At 46.0% G+C, this 19652-nt stretch overlaps 1 pseudogene; it reads right to left on the bottom strand.

The window, feature by feature from the left end:
* Positions 1–14794: 14794 nt before the first annotated feature.
* Positions 14795–14911, bottom strand: LOC124597636 (annotated as a pseudogene).
* Between the last annotated feature and the right edge of the window lie 4741 nt (positions 14912–19652).

Genomic DNA, 19652 nt, shown 5'->3' with positions numbered 1-19652 from the left:
GTTTCCACTGTAAGGATAAGTTTTCTTTTCAGTATGCAGTGAATTTAGCTATAGTATGAATGATTTCTTTTAAAATTTTTTTATTTAGTAGATAGTAATTTCAATCAGGTTTCACAATGCATAATGACCATGGGTTAGTGACTCAAATGAATCTGGTCTATGGCAAGATATTTTTCCTTATGTCAATTTAACAATGTCAGTGTATGTTTGTATTTGCTTTTTTTTTATTTGCTGAGCTGTAGTCATGCTGTTCGGAAGGGGTAACCCGTTCTCAGTTTTAAAAAGGACGCCTATTACTTTGTTTCAATTTTTTGTGATGAACGTTGTCTATATAATTGTACTATTGTTGTAACATACCTGTGTATGTAAATTATGTTATGTCAATTGTTACTCGCGAAGTTACCAACTGAGCAAATGCCTTTCAGTTATAAGCACATATACAAGTGTAAAAGTCCATCTGAAAGATGACGAGCATAAGTTGACACGGCAGCACCAGTTGGATTTGTGTATAGTGCATTATAGGGTTGTTGATAGAAATGAAGAACACCTTACGACTTCCGAATATTTCGAATTCAGGACAGACAATTAGAAAGAACTTTAGATTAGATTCTATTTCAGCTCAGCATAGATCAAATACCTTTTCCACGGAACTTACACTGACTCTTATTTTCATGTTAACCATATGCGCAAAACCATAATACCCACGAGGAGACGGTGAAATGGGAATAGAATTCCATCAGTTACCAGGAGATGACAGATAGAACGGAATCGTAGATGGACGTAAACCAACGCATCGACGGTTCACCTCAAGACACAGAAGATTAACAGTGTTGTGTTTCTTTTGTGAACAGTGTTTAAATTAATTTAAAAAAAAATCCATATTGTAAATTTTTTTTTTCATTGTAATTCAATTAATTTTCTTTGCAAATGAGAAATACGAGGATGGTAAATCTACCCCGAGGTTTTCCTTGGTTTTCCTTTGTGGGGCTTGGCCGAATGGCTAGATTATCCGTTTGAGACATCCCAAGGCGAGTGACAGAAGCTTTGAGTGATGATGAAAAAGGTTTCTGATCACATCTCATGCCATCCTCGACAAATGAATAAAGCAAGCATGTAAGCTATGCATATATGCTGCATCAGGAATTCAGCACCGGCTTTGTCAGCAGTATATGCACCCAAATCAATAATTTACATTTAGATAGTCATTCACTAATACCAAAATATCATAAGAAATACAGTGGACATTAATACTCTAGTGGACATTAATACAGCGTCATAAACAATCACCGATATAGTGTTGTGTGAACGCTCGTGTTTGTTTCTGCCCAAAAACGTTCGTCCACAAGAGGGGCATATATGATGTATCATGCAGCGTAACTTGCTGTGACAGTGAGAGAGAGAGACAAAGATATTGTTTATTACTCTGTGGCGGTCAGCGCTCACATAATTATTCTTAGGATATAGAGTTCTTTTGTTCTTGTTAAGAGTAATTTTAGGAGAGGAGAGCCATTCTTGTGATGTAAAAAATCGGGTCAACAGAAGCGTCCGATCTTACCCGTCGGCTTTGACCCGTGACGTAAGCGTGTTGTGGTGTGTGACGTCATTACGGCGCGGAGTTTGATTTGCGATTGTGGCGTGTTTGTAGATGTCTTGTTTTTGTTTGTCGTGCTCTCTGGTGGTGTGTTCATGGTTTTCGTTTGTTTCGTTTGTTTCGTGTGGTGGGGTCAGTTTTCTGTTGCTCAGGTGTTGGATTTGAAGCGGAATTTCTATTAGTGAGTTAATGGTTAATTTAATGCTCATTGCTGTACGTCGGGTGAGTTTGTTATTGAGTGTATTTGGTTGTGGTTTTTTGTTCAGGAATGGATATGAAAGACCGCCTTAACAGTGTTCGGTTGAGGGCGATGATGGGGGAGACAGCTTTAGAGCTGATTAAATTTCTTCAGCTATTTGGCTTAATTGCCGAGGTCGTGAAGTGCGGTGTGTGCCGTGAACCTATGAAATTGGTTAAAGTTCCGGACTCTCGGACCAGGGACGGATACATGTGGTGTTGCCGGAAAGATGGCGTATGGCGTTCTGTAAGGCGTGGTACCTGGTTCGAGAAGTCTAGATTGGCCATGCGTGAGATTGTGCTTATTACGTATTATTTTTGTTATAGTTGCGGGCAGAGTTTTTGCGCGTTTGAGACTGGTGTGAGTGAGAGGACTGTTTTAGACTGGTATTCCTTTTGTCGTGAGGTGTGTTCCGAATTTATTAAGTACAGGGGTAAGTTGGGTGGGCATGGGGTGCTTGTGGAGGTGGATGAGTCGCAGTTTGGTAAAAGGAAGTATGGGAGGGGGAAGTCTGTGGCTGGTCTTTGGGTGTGGGGGGCTGTTGTTCAGGGGGGTGGGGGTACTGAATGTGTTTTTAGGGTTGTGGAGGGGAGGTCGAAGCCTGAATTAGTGGGGTTAATTGAGGAGTATGTAGAGCCGGGGTCCACAGTAGTTTCAGATGCGTTTTCTTCATATAGGGGGTTGGGTGAGAGGGGATTTAATCATTTAGTAGTGAACCACAGTCTAGAGTTTAAGAATTATGATACTGGGGCTTGCACTAACACAATTGAGGGGATGTGGGGAGCGGTTAAGTCAGTTCTTGGGAGGGGGAAGAGTCGCTCTTCCAACCTTCAGTCTCATTTAGATGAGTACTGTTGGCGGAAGAGTGTCCCAGAGGGCTATTGCATTCTTCGGGTTTTTTTAAGGGCTGTGGGTAAAATGTATAGACCGAAAGTGGTTAGTTAGGGTGGGCTGGGTAGGTGGGTGGGTGGTTTATTTTGTTGTATAGTGTTTGTGTGTTGTATTTTGGAGTTGTGGGGGAGGGGGTTGACGTTTGGGTGGGTTGGGTTTTTATTTTAGTTCAGTATTTTTTCGTTGGTGTGTGTGTGTGTGTTTTTGTATGTGTGTGTGTGTGTGTGTGTGTGTGTGTGTGTGTGTGTGTGTGCGTGCGTGCGTGTGTGCATTTGTGTGTGATTGTGGTGGCCAATCTAGTTTGTGGAGCTGGAACTTTTTTGAGGTAAGTTCCGTTTTTTTTTTTGGTTATTTATGTATGTTTTGTGTATTGGGTATAGGTTGGAAACATCCGATCTCACGCGTCGGCTTTGACCCGTGACGTAAGGGACCTACACATTGATCTGTAGCGTAGCCCTGAATACGAGGTTAGGTTGGGAGTTTTTTTTTGGAATGCGGCCGCGGCAGCGGCCGCCTATGATTCGAAAATATTGATTTGACACTAATGAACATGTATACGTAATATGAAGCAATTTGATGAACATATTGATCTGTAGCGTAGCCCACTTGAGGTTAGGTTGGGAGTCTTTTTTTTGGAATGCGGCCGCGGCAGCGGCCGCCTATGATTCGAAAATATTGATTTGACACTAATGAACATGTATACGTAATATGAAGCAATTTGATGAACATATTGATCTGTAGCGTAGCCCACTTGAGGTTAGGTTGGGAGTTTTTTTTTGGAATGCGGCCGCGGCAGCGGCCGCCTATGATTCGAAAATATTGATTTGACACTAATGAAGCCTGTGGGGGGATGGGGGGGCACTGCAGACTCCTCCCACCGCATAACGACACATGATGATCAAATTTTGAAAAAAAATGAAAAATTTTTTCCGTACCTGCTAAACTGCATAAGTGCCGATGTATGTAGGTGTAAGGGAAGCTTTCGTTTCTTAGTTTTCTATTGGGGGATGTGATCGGTAGGTTCTGTTGAGCTATATAGGTTAAGGGAAGTGTCCGATTATGGATAGGAATGTGTTTTTTGGTATTTGGTCAGTTTTGTGATGTTGATTTTGTTGTGTCGGTAGCTGGGCCGACACCGTGAAGTGGAGATGGCTGAAAATGAACTCTAGACTAACGCTGTAGCCGATAGGGCACGCACGGCTAAAGCAGACGTGCGTGAAGTCTGGAACATGAGAACTTATAAATGAATAAGAAGAAAAGTATGTAGATGCTTATTACTTATCTTTTTATTAGTCCTTGGAATACATCTCTCTTGAATACTCGTAAGCTATAGGCACTGATACAAATGGCGCCTTGCTAGTTCGTAGCCATTAAATTAGCTGATGGCTATTCTGTCTCTCGGCTAATGAGAGAGAAAGGCTTCGTACATCTGGTCGGTAGCTAGGTTCTCGTACAACTGGGCGGTTGCTAGGTTCTCGTACAACTGGGGTCGAGTCTCTCTCGTATCACGAGACCTGCCTTGGTGGTGGCGCTAGGTCTGCGATCACAGTGGCGACACGCGGGTCCGACATGTACTACATGGACCGCGGCCGATTTAAGCTACCACCTAGCAAGTGTGGTGTCTGGCGGTGACACCACATTCCTCCCCCGCAAATCGGCGAACGGTCGTGAGATAAGGCTTCCGCCCGCCGTGGGGAGGACCACATGTTGACGTATGCGATGAGGTGGGGAGCCTAACAACAGGCGAGGCTGTGCCACCCGCACCCGGCCATACGGTCCGAGGGGAGCTAGGAAACGCCTGAAAAACTAGTCCAGGGTGCACGTCAACATGCGGTGTATGCGCCCGTATTGAGACAGGAGGGACCGAAGGGTCAACCTCCATAGCGTCGGGGTAGCCGACGCGCGATGACGTCATGTGGTCCGGAGCGGGCGGGAGTTCCATGGCGGAGGACAGCTGGTCACGGGAAGCGATCGGCGGCGCGTGACCCTGGGCGGCGCTTGGCGGCTGCAACGAAGCGTCGAATGCGGGCGGCGCCGGCGGGAGAACAGGCGGCGGCGGCGGCGGCGGCGGCGGCTGCTGCTGCTGCGGCGGCGCGTCGCCATGGGGCAAAATGGAAGGCATCGTCGGTAACACCTGGGGATGAGGCGAGCCAGTAGATGGGTCCCCAGGGCGCTGACCGGACGGCACCGTCGCTGAAAGCAGACGGGGAGCGGCAGAACCCGAGCGACGACAGAGGCGCAGCTGATGGAGATGCCGACGCACCTCACCAGAGGCCCCCACAACCAAATACATCGCGCGGCCGAGGCAGCGAAGAATGCGCCCTGCGAGCCAACGCCGTGAACCTCGATAGTTGCGATAAAATACAACGTCGCCTGGAGCAAAAGCAGGAGTCTGCCGCTGCACAGGAACCTGATGCGGCGGATGCAGCAAAGACATCAAGGTGCGATGAGGACGACCGTGGAGCAACTCAGCTGGCGAGCGACCATCGCGGGGCTGAGAGCGATACGAAGACAAAAAGAGCAACAATGCGTCCTCCCGAGAATGCGACTCTTTCAATTTCAACATCTGTGACTTGAAAGTCCGGACCAATCGTTCAGCGGCACCGTTGGACTGAGGCGAAAACGGCGCGGATGTCAGATGTTGAATACCATTGGCCTGGCAGAATGACTGAAATTCTGCGGACATGAATTGTGGGCCATTGTCGGAAACAATAGTCTGCGGAAGACCTTCAATGCAAAAGATAGCAGACAACGCCTGGATAGTGGCGGAGGACGTCGTGGAAGACATCCGGACAACAAAAGGAAAATTACTGAAGGCATCGACCAGAACCAACCATCGAGCATTCCAGAATGGACCAGCAAAATCAACGTGCAAGCGTTGCCAAGGGGAAGTGGCTTTCGGCCACGCAAAGACTTTCCGCGGCGGTGCGGACTGTTGTTCGGCACACGCCGGGCACGAAGAACACATATTCGTAATCGCAGCATCGATTCCGAACCAAGTACAGTGCTGACGAGCAAGTTGTTTCGTTCGCACTATACCCCAATGTCCTTGGTGAAGAAGCCGTAAAACAGAGGACTGTAACGAACGTGGGACCACGACTCTGGACTGATCATTATCAGAACGCAACAACAAAACACCACGTCGAACAAAAAGTCTCTCCTTATGAGCAAAAAATCGGCGAACCAACGGATCCTCGATCCGAGACTTTGACAAAGGCCATTGCGTAGCAACAAAACGTAAAACAGTAGCAAGGACAGGGTCAGCAGCTGTGGCTGTAGCGACACGACGAAAATCAATCGGAAACGATTCGACCACTTCATCGGTTTCCGAATCAATGAACATGCAAGCAAGTTCGGAAGAATCGAATGCTTTATCCTCAGCAACAGGCAAACGGGACAACGCATCGGCGTTTCCGTGCTTAGCAGTGGACCGATACAAGATATCGTAGCGGTACTGCGAGAGGGAAATAGACCAGCGAATGAATTTCTGCGCTGTACGTGGAGGTACAGGCTTGGTCGGATGAAAAAGCGATGTCAAAGGTTTGTGGTCTGTGATGATGGTAAAGTGACGACCATACAAGAAATCATGGAACTTAGTAACACCAAACACGAGAGCCAAAGCTTCTTTCTCTATCTGTGAATAATTTCTTTGCGCAGACGAGAGCAATTTGGACGCAAAGGCAATAGGGCGATCATGGGAGCCAACTTTGTGCGCAAGCACAGCACCGATCCCGAAATCCGATGCATCTACCATCAACAAAAGGGGTTTCTGGGGATCGAATGGCGTAAGGCAAGTATTAGAAAGCAACGCCGATTTCAACTGGCGAAAGGCGCGTTCACATTCCGTCGTCCAGACGAACGGAACACCTTTACGGCGTAAGCGATGAAGCGGAGCTGAAAGAGAAGAGGCATTGCGCACATTCACTCACACCTTGTGATTCTACATTGTGCAATGTTCTTGCGACCTCGTGACGCAATGCGCGGGGAACATTGCGCGCTCTGAAAAATTTCGGTTGCGCGTTTCCTTCCAGTTCCAAATGTGCTGCATAGTTTTTAGCGCAACCTAAGCCCGGTGCAAAAATGTCTGCAAATTCGTCACACAGCCGAGAAACACTGTCTGTAGGCACAGTCTGATTCACTGAGAGGACCTGATTTACAATAGACATGTTAAACAACTGAAACAACTCTAGACCAAACAAGTTCACTGCAGAAGAAGAACGAAGAACGTAAAATGACACAAGTTTTGTTTGTCCCTTGTATGTTGCAAGAAGGCTGCACTGTCCTAACACAGGAATTTTCTGTCCGGAATATGTAGTTAGCTTAACATTTGCGGAACGCAACGGAGGTTTGCCCAGTTGTTTGTACGTGTCGTGATTGAGCAATGAAACTGCAGCTCCGGTATCGAGCTGGAATGGTATCACTTTGCCTTCAAAGTCTAAGTCCACAAAAAGTTTATTGTCCTGCTGACGACAAGAGCGACTGTTTTGTGCAATTGGAACAGACACTGGTACAGAATCACTTGCTAATTGACGTGAATTCCGGCGACGTCGACGCACAGTTTTTGTGGGACGAACACAGTTACTGTTAGAGAAAGTGTCACTGGACGAAGTGGAATTAACGACATGAATGTCCATAGGCGAAGGTCCACGAGCCTGAGTGTCCTGGGTTCGATTCCGGCGCGAAGCAAAGGGCCTGGAAGGATTGTGATTGTCTGATCGGAGCTTTTTGTGGCAAACACTTTGAACATGTCCTTTCTTATTGCAGAAAAAGCAAATAGCTTGGCGTGACGGGCAATGTTCACGCGAATGTCTAGTAGCACACCGCGGGCATGATTTCACTGCATTTGTGGGCTGGCGCGGCACACCTGGCTTAGCACGCGGCGGTCGCTGTGTCGACGTGCGCAAGGCCCGGTTACCGGGCCGCGCAGCGCGTCCAGCGGGCCGGTTAATGTTACACACGGCTGGCGAAGTTTCAAAAGATTCCTGAGCACAGTCAAGTGTGTCCTGTCTATCCAAGATGTCTATCACTTGTTGAAGGGAGGGATTAACTAGTTTCAAAATTTGCTCCCGTATGCGAACATCAGAAACGTTCTGTGCAATTGCATCACGCACCATTGTATCTGAATAAGAAAGACCACAGTCACATTCAAAGGCACAGTCCCTAGTAAGTCCTTGCAATGTTGCTACCCACTCCCTATTAGTTTGACCGGCCGTACGTTTTGTACGAAAAAACGTATACCGTTTTGCAACCACATTAACTGTTTCTTTGAAATAGGCATCTAATGCAGACAAAATTTCCTCGTAGGACAAAGTTGCTACGTCGCGTCGGGGAAACAATTTCACTATCACACGGTATGTGGACACACCGACACAAGAAAGCAAAAACGGCTGCCGCTCATTACCTTGAATTCTGTAGGCAGCAAGGTGGAAGTTGAACTGGCGAGACCACTCTTGCCACGTCTCATCGGCTGCCACGTATGGTCGAAAGGGAGGTGCAACAGCGGTTAGTGGCAGCGGTAGCGAAGAAGCGGCGGCGGCCGCATCGGTTTGAATGGTACGTTGACCCTGGACGAGCTGTCCAAGGGCATCCAGTAACGCCTGCGTCTGCTGATTCTGCAAGCGATAAAATTCGGACAGTACATCTGGAGAATGTGGCGAAGCCATGACACAATTAAATGTAAGCAATCAGAAAACACTTTAAATCGTCGCCAATGTTGTAAACGAATTAATACAAACTCTTTTGCTCGTCGCCAATAAATGTTGTGTCGGTAGCTGGGCCGACACCGTGAAGTGGAGATGGCTGAAAATGAACTCTAGACTAACGCTGTAGCCGATAGGGCACGCACGGCTAAAGCAGACGGGCGTGAAGTCTGGAACATGAGAACTTATAAATGAATAAGAAGAAAAGTATGTAGATGCTTATTACTTATCTTTTTATTAGTCCTTGGAATACATCTCTCTTGAATACTCGTAAGCTATAGGCACTGATACAAATGGCGCCTTGCTAGTTCGTAGCCATTAAATTAGCTGATGGCTATTCTGTCTCTCGGCTAATGAGAGAGAAAGGCTTCGTACATCTGGTCGGTAGCTAGGTTCTCGTACAACTGGGCGGTTGCTAGGTTCTCGTACAACTGGGGTCGAGTCTCTCTCGTATCACGAGACCTGCCTTGGTGGTGGCGCTAGGTCTGCGATCACAGTGGCGACACGCGGGTCCGACATGTACTACATGGACCGCGGCCGATTTAAGCTACCACCTAGCAAGTGTGGTGTCTGGCGGTGACACCACAGATTTATTTCGTTGTTTTGCGTGGTTTTGAATGGCGGTCGGTGGCTACATTTCTGTATATTTAGTTTCTCCGCACCCAAAAACCCCTAATTTCCCACGCTTGTCCCGTTACAGTCATTAGGCTTTTTGTGAAACTTGTGTATTTCAGTGTTTACAATACGTATGCGATGTTTTTATATCCGCCATATTGGAATTGTTTATAGTCGTTTCCGCGGTATTTGTGACGTCATGGGTCAAAGCCGACGGGTAAGATCGGACGCTTCTGTATTTCCAAAAAATCGACGCCATTGCGAGTTTTTGATTCACATTGTAAAATATAAGTACATATGGAAGGAAATCAGTTAATAGAACAATAAAATATTGTTCATTTCAAGAAGGTACGTCTTATTATACACCCAGCGATGTACTGCTATTGTGATTTACTAATAAACACCAGTTGAGAACAGTTCCGACGGGAGCGTTCAGTTCTAGTGAAATAGTTCGATGTTTTCTTCGGAAAAGAAGTCACTTCATGGATCATTCAAATCCACAATAGTAACTGGACATTTCTCAGAACTGAAAGCAATCTGATTGCTATGCAACAGAGCCCCGAAGAATATTTCTCCGTATTTTGGTTACCACTTTCAGCTCAACACGGTATCTGCAGCATCTGGAGCAGATTTCTACAACAGCGGAAGCGTGTAATCGCCATCAGTTTCACACACCGCCCTGTGTACACTGTATGTATTTACCCACAACAGTGAACATACAGTTACTCACAAAAATAGAAAGACAATACTAGGTGATGTGGGGAAACATTTCAGTATAATGGCCCTGTAGAGCTAAACAGTAATTAGCGTAGTAAGAAAAGGAGTCGTTATAATAGTATTTAATGATATTCTGCACAACGAAAAAAAGAAATAGTTCATACGTTGCACGACGCTTGCTTGCACGGTATATGATATAGGCTTGAAGTTGCAGGTATAGGAGGTACGCATAAAACTTTCAACATCAATTTCCTCGGAAACTGAGGGCTGTCACATGAAAAGCCGCTAGTTAGGTACTAACGACGGGTCTCTCCATTACATACCTAAGACTCAATCAAAATCGGTGATTAACAGGTCTTTTGGTCCCCTTCTGAGCGTATGTGGTCGTCGCACATCATATTCGTTCCTTAGGTACTCCAAAATATTGATGTCTCTTCGCTGAATCTAGTTCATATCATCAGCCATTTGCCATCCGCTGCTTTATAAAGGCTTCCCCTGGATTTATACATATGTTGCAGGTTTTTAGATTTATGCTTTTAAGTAGCTGCCACTTGTTTTCTAATGTCATCTACCCACCTTTCATTACGCTGCTCTCTTGGTCTCATGGAATCCAGTGCAGATGATATCCAGAAGCCTGATTATGTGTCCCGTTCGCTTTCACTTCATTTTCGTTACAGTCGTAATTGTGTTCACCACTCTTGCCTGTTCTCGGGCCATATGTTCGTTTTCCTGTTACAGCAATTCCCAAAACGTATCTCGCCATTGCTCGTTGAATAACACGTACTTTTGAATTGTTTTGTACTAAAAGTCAGTATTTGCGTGCCGTAACAACCTGTTGGAACGATAAGGTTCCAGCTGAAAAAAATGAACATGAAATCTTATGGGACTTAACTGCTAAGGCCATCAGTCCCTAAGCTTACACACTACTTAACCTAAATCATCCTGAGGACAAACACACACACCCATGGCCGAGGGAGGACTCGAACCTACGCCGGGACCAGCCGCACAGTCAGTGACTGCAGCGCCTTAGACCGAAGGTTCCAGCTGACAAAATCTAAGAAAATGTATAGTTACTGTGACAAGGTTGACTTCTGCTACAAGTAGAGCGTACTAGTGCTGCAGTCTGTGGAGAAGTAGGCGAGTTACAAGAACGCCGAAGTTCCAACTGATAGCGCTTCGTTTGATCCGTTGGGACGACAAGGTTTATGTGAGCTATGGAACTTGTTATTTTGTTGTTGAATTATTTTTCTTGTAAGTAACGACAAATAAAGTTCAGTATTTGTGTAATTATTAGTTTTCGTTAATCAAGTCTTATCATCTCAACAAACATTCGGATTTAAAAGAGGAAAATATCAACCATGTAAATTATTCGGTTTTGGAAGGGAAAGAACGACAAGAAAAAGAAAATTTGCTGTTGCAAATTGACTGAAGAAACAAGAGTAGAACTAAGTGACAATTGAAAATGCATGAGATGCTTGAATAATATGATCAGATACCAATTTCCTGTAGTTTTCAGAGGTTGTTTGGAGCAGCAGTTTTAAAAAGAATGCAGTTATGTTTTCATTCAAATGCATTTATTATTGTTCTTTGCAGTTCATTGTGAAAATGAATAATGAGTTAATGAAAATTTGACATCAATTTACACGAAACTAATGAAGTGATAGTTGACACCTTGTCATTCCAAAGGGGTCCATAAGTCAAAACTAGTGAACGACGCTGACTAAACCCTCCGTTTCATATGGATCTAAATCTTTTTTTAGACGCTGTTTAGTTTGTCAGAAGCACGCGATGCATCTCTGCTTCTTTTCCTTTCTGTCAATTCAGTCTTTAATGGTGTACTTTTGTGTGCCGATTCCATTTTGTGTAAAATTTTTCGAGGGCCGACCACGTCAACCTCTTCAGGCACAGCAGCTAAAGAAGACAACTGGGTCAGTCGTAGAAATATTGTGAAGAAATGGGATCAACAAATCGGCTGTAAGCTCGAAAGCACACCATTAGTCAACAACGCCAATAAAACTTGAGAGGTCGCAATTCTGACCTCTTCTAGTTGTAACTCATTAATCCTATAATCAAAGGCACCGCGCTTTTAGTATCGAGAAACACATAATTTAGCATTTATTTACATTAAGAGTTAGCTGTCAGTTCGCGATTTAATTAGGTGCTACTACATTTTTACCGGGCAGGAGTTTTTCATAGATAACTGCATCAACAGCAAAATGTCTGGAATGCAGAGCTGTCAATTTGAACCCCAACTCTTGCACAGAACGAGCTACATACCTGCAGGACATCGGTTAATTTTCACCGTGTTAATTCTATGAATAAAATAATCATTACAGGAAACGTTCTTCAAATGTGTATTTCGTTTGTTACAGAATAGATTAGAGAATCGTCTTTCTAACTATTGGTTGCATCGGCTGCTGTGCTTGAGAAGAATTCCGGACGGTATTTGTCCTAGAGAAACTTACATTTCTCCTACCGATGAGGTCATATCATAAACTAAGTAACAGTCACGAAGTCAAGCTGTAATCCACTGTTGGCCTCTAATCGTGTGGTTATGCACGCTGCCTCGAAATGACACGTAATTGCATCTGCGATCACTTTATTGCATTCGTAGATGATGCAACCAGTATGAAAATGGGATCTTCATTACATAAGTTATGGGCAATCATGTCACGTTAAAATTTACTTGCGTACTTTTTCTCAAGAACTGTTACCTGCTATTTACAATTTTTTATTTACTAGCGCATGTTATGAAACGTAGTTCCATTACTTTTTCCAGGACGCGTACACTGTCACTCGCAAACGCTTTGATTACCAGCACAACGAGCACCACAAATACAACAAGTAACTAAGTATCTCGTAAATGCATGCCTTATTAGAGAGTTTACACTTAATGTTTCTTGAAAAAAAAAAGTACGACAGGTGAGTGAGTGTGGGCAAAGGTAAACATTGCTGTGTACATGGCTCAACAGGTATGCAGCAATACCACGAGAAGACGCCACAACACAATTGCATCACTCCGCGCAGCAGGCCCCAGAAGGCTCTGCTCCATGTCCAACACTGCCTCATATTCATCTACCGATAGTGCTGTCAGCTGCCAGAGAAAGTGCTGTGAAATGTAGATTACCTTGCTTCCTCCCTCCTTGTGTTGGCGCGGATGGAGACCCTTCCGCCAAAAGATGCAAAAGACGACACTTCACTGACACTTATTCACTTCTTACAGTCAGACAGTTTTCGCAGTTCCAGCAGTAACATAGCTCCGCGAGTTCCGTTCGGAAGACTACAGTTCCAACTTAGCAGTCGCTATTTACGGAGCAATACGAACAGTTAACACTGACAAAGGGACCATCAGACCTGTTAACCACACATTTTGTTAAGTGTTATGTACGTTGTGGAGACACCAGTCCTGAGTTCCTGGCTAGCAACATCTCGTACGGTGGCATCTAGTTTCCGAGAAAATCGAGGTTGAAGTTTTATGCGTATGGCTATAAGTGTAGCAATAACCATTTTCTCAGCAAGCGGTCGCAGTGTAGCGGCTGACGTTCATCGGTGCAATGCTGGTGGCACGGAATAGAATATTGCCCATAACTTTTTATTTTTTTTCCTTCAGTTTCATCATACACAATATCATTAATTAGTATATGTTATGCAAAATTATCCAAAATTGTCATTTTCGCCAACCTAATTTCATTTACAATACAATCGTCACAGCGAACGTTCTTCAAATGTGTAGTCCTTTCGTTGCAGAATTGCCATCACTTGCACCAGTTACTGTGCTAAAACAGAATACCGCAGCACCGCGCACATTTAATGAAAGCTACTGCTTCGCAGGTACAAGGATTTTTCAGGGGCAGTTTGCTTAAATTCAGAAGAGAGATCAACATCGATGCGAAGCATGTATTTGATCATTTCTGTGAAAGCAGGTACTGTAATTTTATGCAGAATTAAAGAATGTATTTTTTTATGGAAACTTGTGTTGAAACGACTTCTCTGTTACTCTTTAGCAAGTCAGAGCCAACGGCCTTGCTGCAGTGGTAACATTAGTTAACGTCAGATCACCGAAGTTAAGTACTGTCAGGCTTGGCTAGTACTTGGATGGGTGACCGTCCGGATCTGCTGAGTGCTGTTGACAAGTGGGGTACAATCAGACATAGTGAAACGAATTGAGAAGCTAAGTGACAGAACTAGCGACATCTGCCGCGAAAACTGACAACGACCGGGAGAGCTGTGTGCTGAACACATGTATTTCCATATCTGCATCTGGTGACGCCAATTGGGTGAGGATGACACGGCGGTCGGTCGGTACCGTTGGGCCTTCAGAGGCTGTTTTGACGGTATGTGTTTGTTTGTTCTTTAGCAAGTACGGGGCATTTTGAACTTCTTCGTGAAAATTTTAATCTGCCTGTAAAAGCAAACACCACAGGATTGGTAAAGTGGGGTATATTTGGGTGGAGTAATTTTTACGATGGAGTCGCTTGCTTTTCTTTCACCTACATGTATTTGATCATAATGTGTATGATTAGTCTGCCCTCCGCATGCTAAAAAGTTTCTTGTCACGCGAATGAAAGAATGATAAATTTTCCAAAGTCTTCGTACAGATCTTTCGTGAACTTCCCTGATTCTGTGCAGCACACAATAGCACTTTTTATAAATTTATAAGTCTCTTCTATGCGTCTCTTTTTTAACAGTCCACCAAAATTTCCCGGAAGTTCTTGTATACATAGAAAAACGTAAGGAAATATCTTTCCTGACGCAGTTACGGTATACTGTGCTGTGAATGATGACTAATCTCATTCAGAAGCATTTGTGCACCGGAATGGTTTTCGCTCCTTCTTCCGCACTCCACTCCGTCTTCAGGCCGCGAGTGGCCTACCGGGACCATCCGACCGCCGTGTCATCCTCAGAGGAGGATGCGGATAGGAGGGGAGTGGGCTCAGCACACCGCTCTCCCAGTCGTTATGATGGTATTCTTGACCGAAGCCGCTACTATTCGGTCGAGTAGCTCCTCAATTGGCATCACGAGGCTGAGTGCACCCCGAAAAATGGCAACAGCGCATGGCGGCTGGATGGTCATCCATCCAAGTGCTGGCCACGCCCAACAGCGCTTAACTTCGGTGATCTGACGGGAACCGGTGTATCCACTGCGGCAAGGCCGTTGCCCGCTCCTTGTTCCGCAATGGTTCTATTGTAGGCCGCCCTAAGTCGACCGGCACTGGCAGCCGTTCTGGTCAGTATTAATTACATAATTGAGATCAAAATTAGAGATGAGTACGTTCGTTTGGATCTAGAGTGACGCATAGTATTTAATGATATTCTGCACAATAAAAAAATAAAGGAAATTCATACACACGATTTGAAACTGTATCGCCAGCGTAGTACCCACGAATCCTAGCTGCTGCACTACATTTGCTTCCTCAGTGTATGTTTACCATTGCAGGTGTCGGAGGTACATCCAAAAATTGAACGTCGACTTTTTCGGAATACGGGAAACGTCACATGAAAAGCTGCTAGCCAAGTAGGTGAGAACAGGTCTTTCTATTACATATCTCATCAAAATCTGTGATTAATGGGTCTGCTGGTCCCCTTGTGAATGCCTACATGATTGTACTGTGTGTATTGTTTACTGAAACCGGAGACCTAGAAACGACGGAGAAGTTTCATCCCGCCGAAGCCCTCAGTGGTTCACAACCCAACAACAAGCCACAGCAGTCCACCCACCCCACCGCCACCCCACACAGAACCCAAGGTTATTGTGCGGTTCGGCCTCCCAGTGGACTCCTCCCCTCCCAGGAACGTCTCATACCAGCGAGTGTAATTCAATTCCAGAAGTTTGTGTGGTAGAGTGATGATAAAATGATGGTGTAAGTGTACGTGGAGACAGTGTTTGCGCACCAATAGCCGGCGTAGTGTAACTGAGGTGGAATAAGCGGAACCAGCCCGCATCCGCAGAGGCAGATGGAAAACCGCCTTAAAAACCACCCACAGGCTGACCTGCACACCGGATCTCGACACTAACCCACCGGACGGATTCGTGCCGGGGACCGGCATGCCTTCCTGCTCGGGATGCAGTGTGTTAGACTGCGTGGCTAACCGGGCAGGCATGTCCACATGATACTTCCACTCATAGTGACTATATCACAGACTGCCAAGAGACAGCCAAGTTACGAGGATTTCATTGTACGAAGGGCATTCGGAAATGATTTACAATAGTAGTTTTTTGTTCCTTATTTATTAATGAACATGAGTCAAAGTACTTGGGATGTGTCAATATACACTCCTGGAAATGGAAAAAAGAACACATTGACAAAGGTGTGTCAGACACACCATACTTGCTCCGGACACTGCGAGAGGGCTGTACAAGCAATGATCACACACACGGCACAGCGGACACACCAGGAACCGCGGTGTTGGCCGTCGAATGGCGCTAGCTGCGCAGCATTTGTGCACCGCCGCCGTCAGTGTCAGCCAGTTTGCCGTGGCATACGGAGCACCATCGCAGTCTTTAACACTGGTAGCATGCCGCGACAGCGTGGACGTGAACCGTATGTGCAGTTGACGGACTTTGAGCGAGGGCGTATAGTGGGCATGCGGGAGGCCGGGTGGACGTACCGCCGAATTGCTCAACACGTGGGGCGTGAGGTCTCCACAGTACATCGATGTTGTCGCCAGTGGTCGGCGGAAAGTGCAAGTACCCGTCGACCTGGGACCGGACCGCAGCGACGCACGGATGCACGCCAAGACCGTAGGATCCTACGCAGTGCCGTAGGGGACCGCACCGCCACTTCCCAGCAAATTAGGGACACTGTTGCTCCTGGGGTATCGGCGAGGACCATTCGCAACCGTCTCCATGAAGCTGGGCTACGATCCCGCACACCGTTAGGCCGTCTTCCGCTCACGCCCCAACATCGTGCAGCCCGCATCGAGTGGTGTCGCGACAGGCTTGAATGGAGGGACGAATGGAGACGTGTCGTCTTCAGCGATGAGAGTCGCTTCTGCCTTGGTGCCAATGATGGTCGTATGCGTGTTTGGTGCCATGCAGGTGAGCGCCACAATCAGGACTGCATACGACCGAGGCACACAGGGCCAACACCCGGCATCATGGTGTGGGGAGCGATCTCCTACACTGGCCGTACACCACTGGTGATCGTCGAGGGGACACTGAATAGTGCACGGTACATCCAAACCGTCATCGAACCCATCGTTCTACCATTCCTAGACCGGCAAGGGAACTTGCTGTTCCAACAGGACAATGCACGTCCGCATATATCCCGTGCCACCCAACGTGCTCTAGAAGGTGTAAGTCAACTACCCTGGCCAGCAAGATCTCCGGATCTGTCCCCCATTGAGCATGTTTGGGACTGGATGAAGCGTCGTCTCACGCGGTCTGCACGTCCAGCACGAACGCTGGTCCAAATGAGGCGCCAGGTGGAAATGGCATGGCAAGCCGTTCCACAGGACTACATCCAGCATCTCTACGATCGTCTCCATGGGAGAATAGCAGCCTGCATTGCTGCGAAAGGTGGATATACACTGTACTAGCGCCGACATTGTGCATGCTCTGTTGCCTGTTTCTATGTGCCTGTGGTTCTGTCAGTGTGATCACGTGATGTATCTGACCCCAGGAATGTGTCAATAAAGTTTCCCCTTCCTGGGACAATGAATTCACGGTGTTCTTATTTCAATTTCCAGGAGTGTAGTTCCCACTGGCGTCAGTACACCGCTGCCACCTTCCTGGCAACTTCATTATTGTGTACTGCTTGGGAGTACTACGCACTCACTCGTGGACAGCTGCCTGCAGCTCTTCATTGTTGCCAAACCTCTTACCTCACAGTGCGTCCTTTGTGTTATCGAATAAAGCATAATCATATGGAACGAGATCCGGTATATATGGTGGGTGTGGCACAACTGTGCACCCCAGTGATGGAAACTTTGCAGTCATGACATTGCTAGTTTGAGGCTATACATTGTCATGCTGGAGGAATACTCCTTTCGACCATTTTCCTTGTGGCCTTTGTTGAATCCTGCGTCTAAGCCGTGTCACTGTGTCACAGTACTTCCTGCTGTTGAGAGTTGTTGCTTGTGGAAGTCAGTCCATTAGCACTAAGCCGCAAGTGTCCCAAAAGACTATCATCTGCTTACCTGCAGGCGGAGCAGTGCGAAATTTCTTGGGCTGGGAACCCCAGGATTATTCCATTGCATGGATTGGACTTTCTTCTCACTTAGATGCTACTGACACTATGATCCGTCACCAGTTATCAATTTCTCCAAAAAACTCTGGATCTTCATTCTTCATTTCCGATAGTCGAAGACAGACTTGAACTCTGTTCTCCTTTTGGATCTGTGTTAAGGACGGTGGAACTCATGGTGCACACACATTTTTCACATCCAAATCGTCGTGAATCATGGATTGTAGGATTGCACAGCCGAGACCGGTCGAACATTCCGGTTCATCATAGGGTATACGTCCGTCAGTCGTAATCAATTGAAATGCAACCTCAATGTTTCCCGGAGACCGCAGATCTTGTGAGACGACCAGTACTCATATTCTTGCGTGCAGATTCCCTTCCGCTACCGCCGGCCGGTGTGGCCGTGCGGTTCTAAGCACTTCAGTTTTGAACCGCGTGACCGCTACGGTCTCAGGTTCGAATCCTGCCTCGGGCATGGATGTGTGTGATGTCCTTAGGTTAGTTAGGTTTAAGCAGTTGTAAGTTCTAGGGGACTGATGACCTCAGAAGTTAAGTCCCATAGTGCTCAGAGCCATTTGAACCATTTTTGAACCCTTCCGCTACCGAATCCAGAGAGCCTGTTGTAAACAGTCTTTTGGACAGGAGCTTTTGACTCCGTTCTGCCACAAAAACAATACGGTCCATCTTCGTCCAAGATAGTTGTCTTCAGTATTGTCCATTGCTTTCTCCACTTAACAACAAACAGGCGCTGTACTTTCACTTACACGTTCGCAATTGCCAGCTAGCATGTACGTGGCGCACTAGAATCGCTTCATCTCCTACAAGAGGAGGTGTTCACAGCATGGGTGGCATTTCTAAAACAACGCTATTGTAAGTCATGCCTGACCGCCCTTCGTATTAGGTTTAGGACTTCAAGAGCCACGCATGAAACTGTTAGCGAGGTTAAGTACAATTATGTTTCATCATTATTAATTAATGTTATTGATTATTCTTACTGTGTGCTGTATTGTTGTTCTAGAGCCTTCCTGTCAAGCAAGTTATAAGCGTGCACAGTGCAGCCTTAATGAGAACTATAGTCGAAATACGCTTTCTGTTACCGCGAGTGTTTGGGCTGAACTGATAGTAACAATTAGTTGAAACGTCCCAACGTTGGTGGTGAGGTAAATGGTTTAGGACCAGTATTCCAACACTGATGACAAGGCAAACTTTATAGATTTGAAGAAAAATTTCGACCGGTACAAAACTTCAGACTGATGATATTTTTGTCTTTTCCCAAGACTGGTTCAAAAATGGTTCAAATGGCTCTGAGCACTATGGGACTCAACTGCTGAGGTCATTAGTCTCCTAGAACTTAGAACTAGTTAAACCTAACTAACCTAAGGACATCACAAACATCCATGCCCGAGGCAGGATTCGAACCTGCGAGCGTAGCGGTCTTGCGGTTCCAGACTGCAGCGCCTTTAACCGCACGGCCACTTCGGCCGGCTTTCCCAAAGACTGGCAACGAGGCATTGCAGCCCTGCATATTTATTCTCGGCAGTAAGGGTGACAAGAAGAAAGAACGCATACTGGAGACAAGATTACCGAAGTAAGAAGCCATTTTCATTTTATATTATTTTAGAGTGCATGTATTTTTTTGATTTTTTTTATGGCAACACTTCATGGCGTATGTTATTGTTTGCATACTAGATTTTGGGATTGATAATCCGCTTTCT

Source organism: Schistocerca americana, chromosome 2 (assembly GCF_021461395.2).
Source record: "Schistocerca americana isolate TAMUIC-IGC-003095 chromosome 2, iqSchAmer2.1, whole genome shotgun sequence".
Taxonomy (NCBI): Eukaryota; Metazoa; Arthropoda; class Insecta; order Orthoptera; family Acrididae; genus Schistocerca; species Schistocerca americana.
This window is presented reverse-complemented; position numbering and strand designations above follow the sequence as displayed.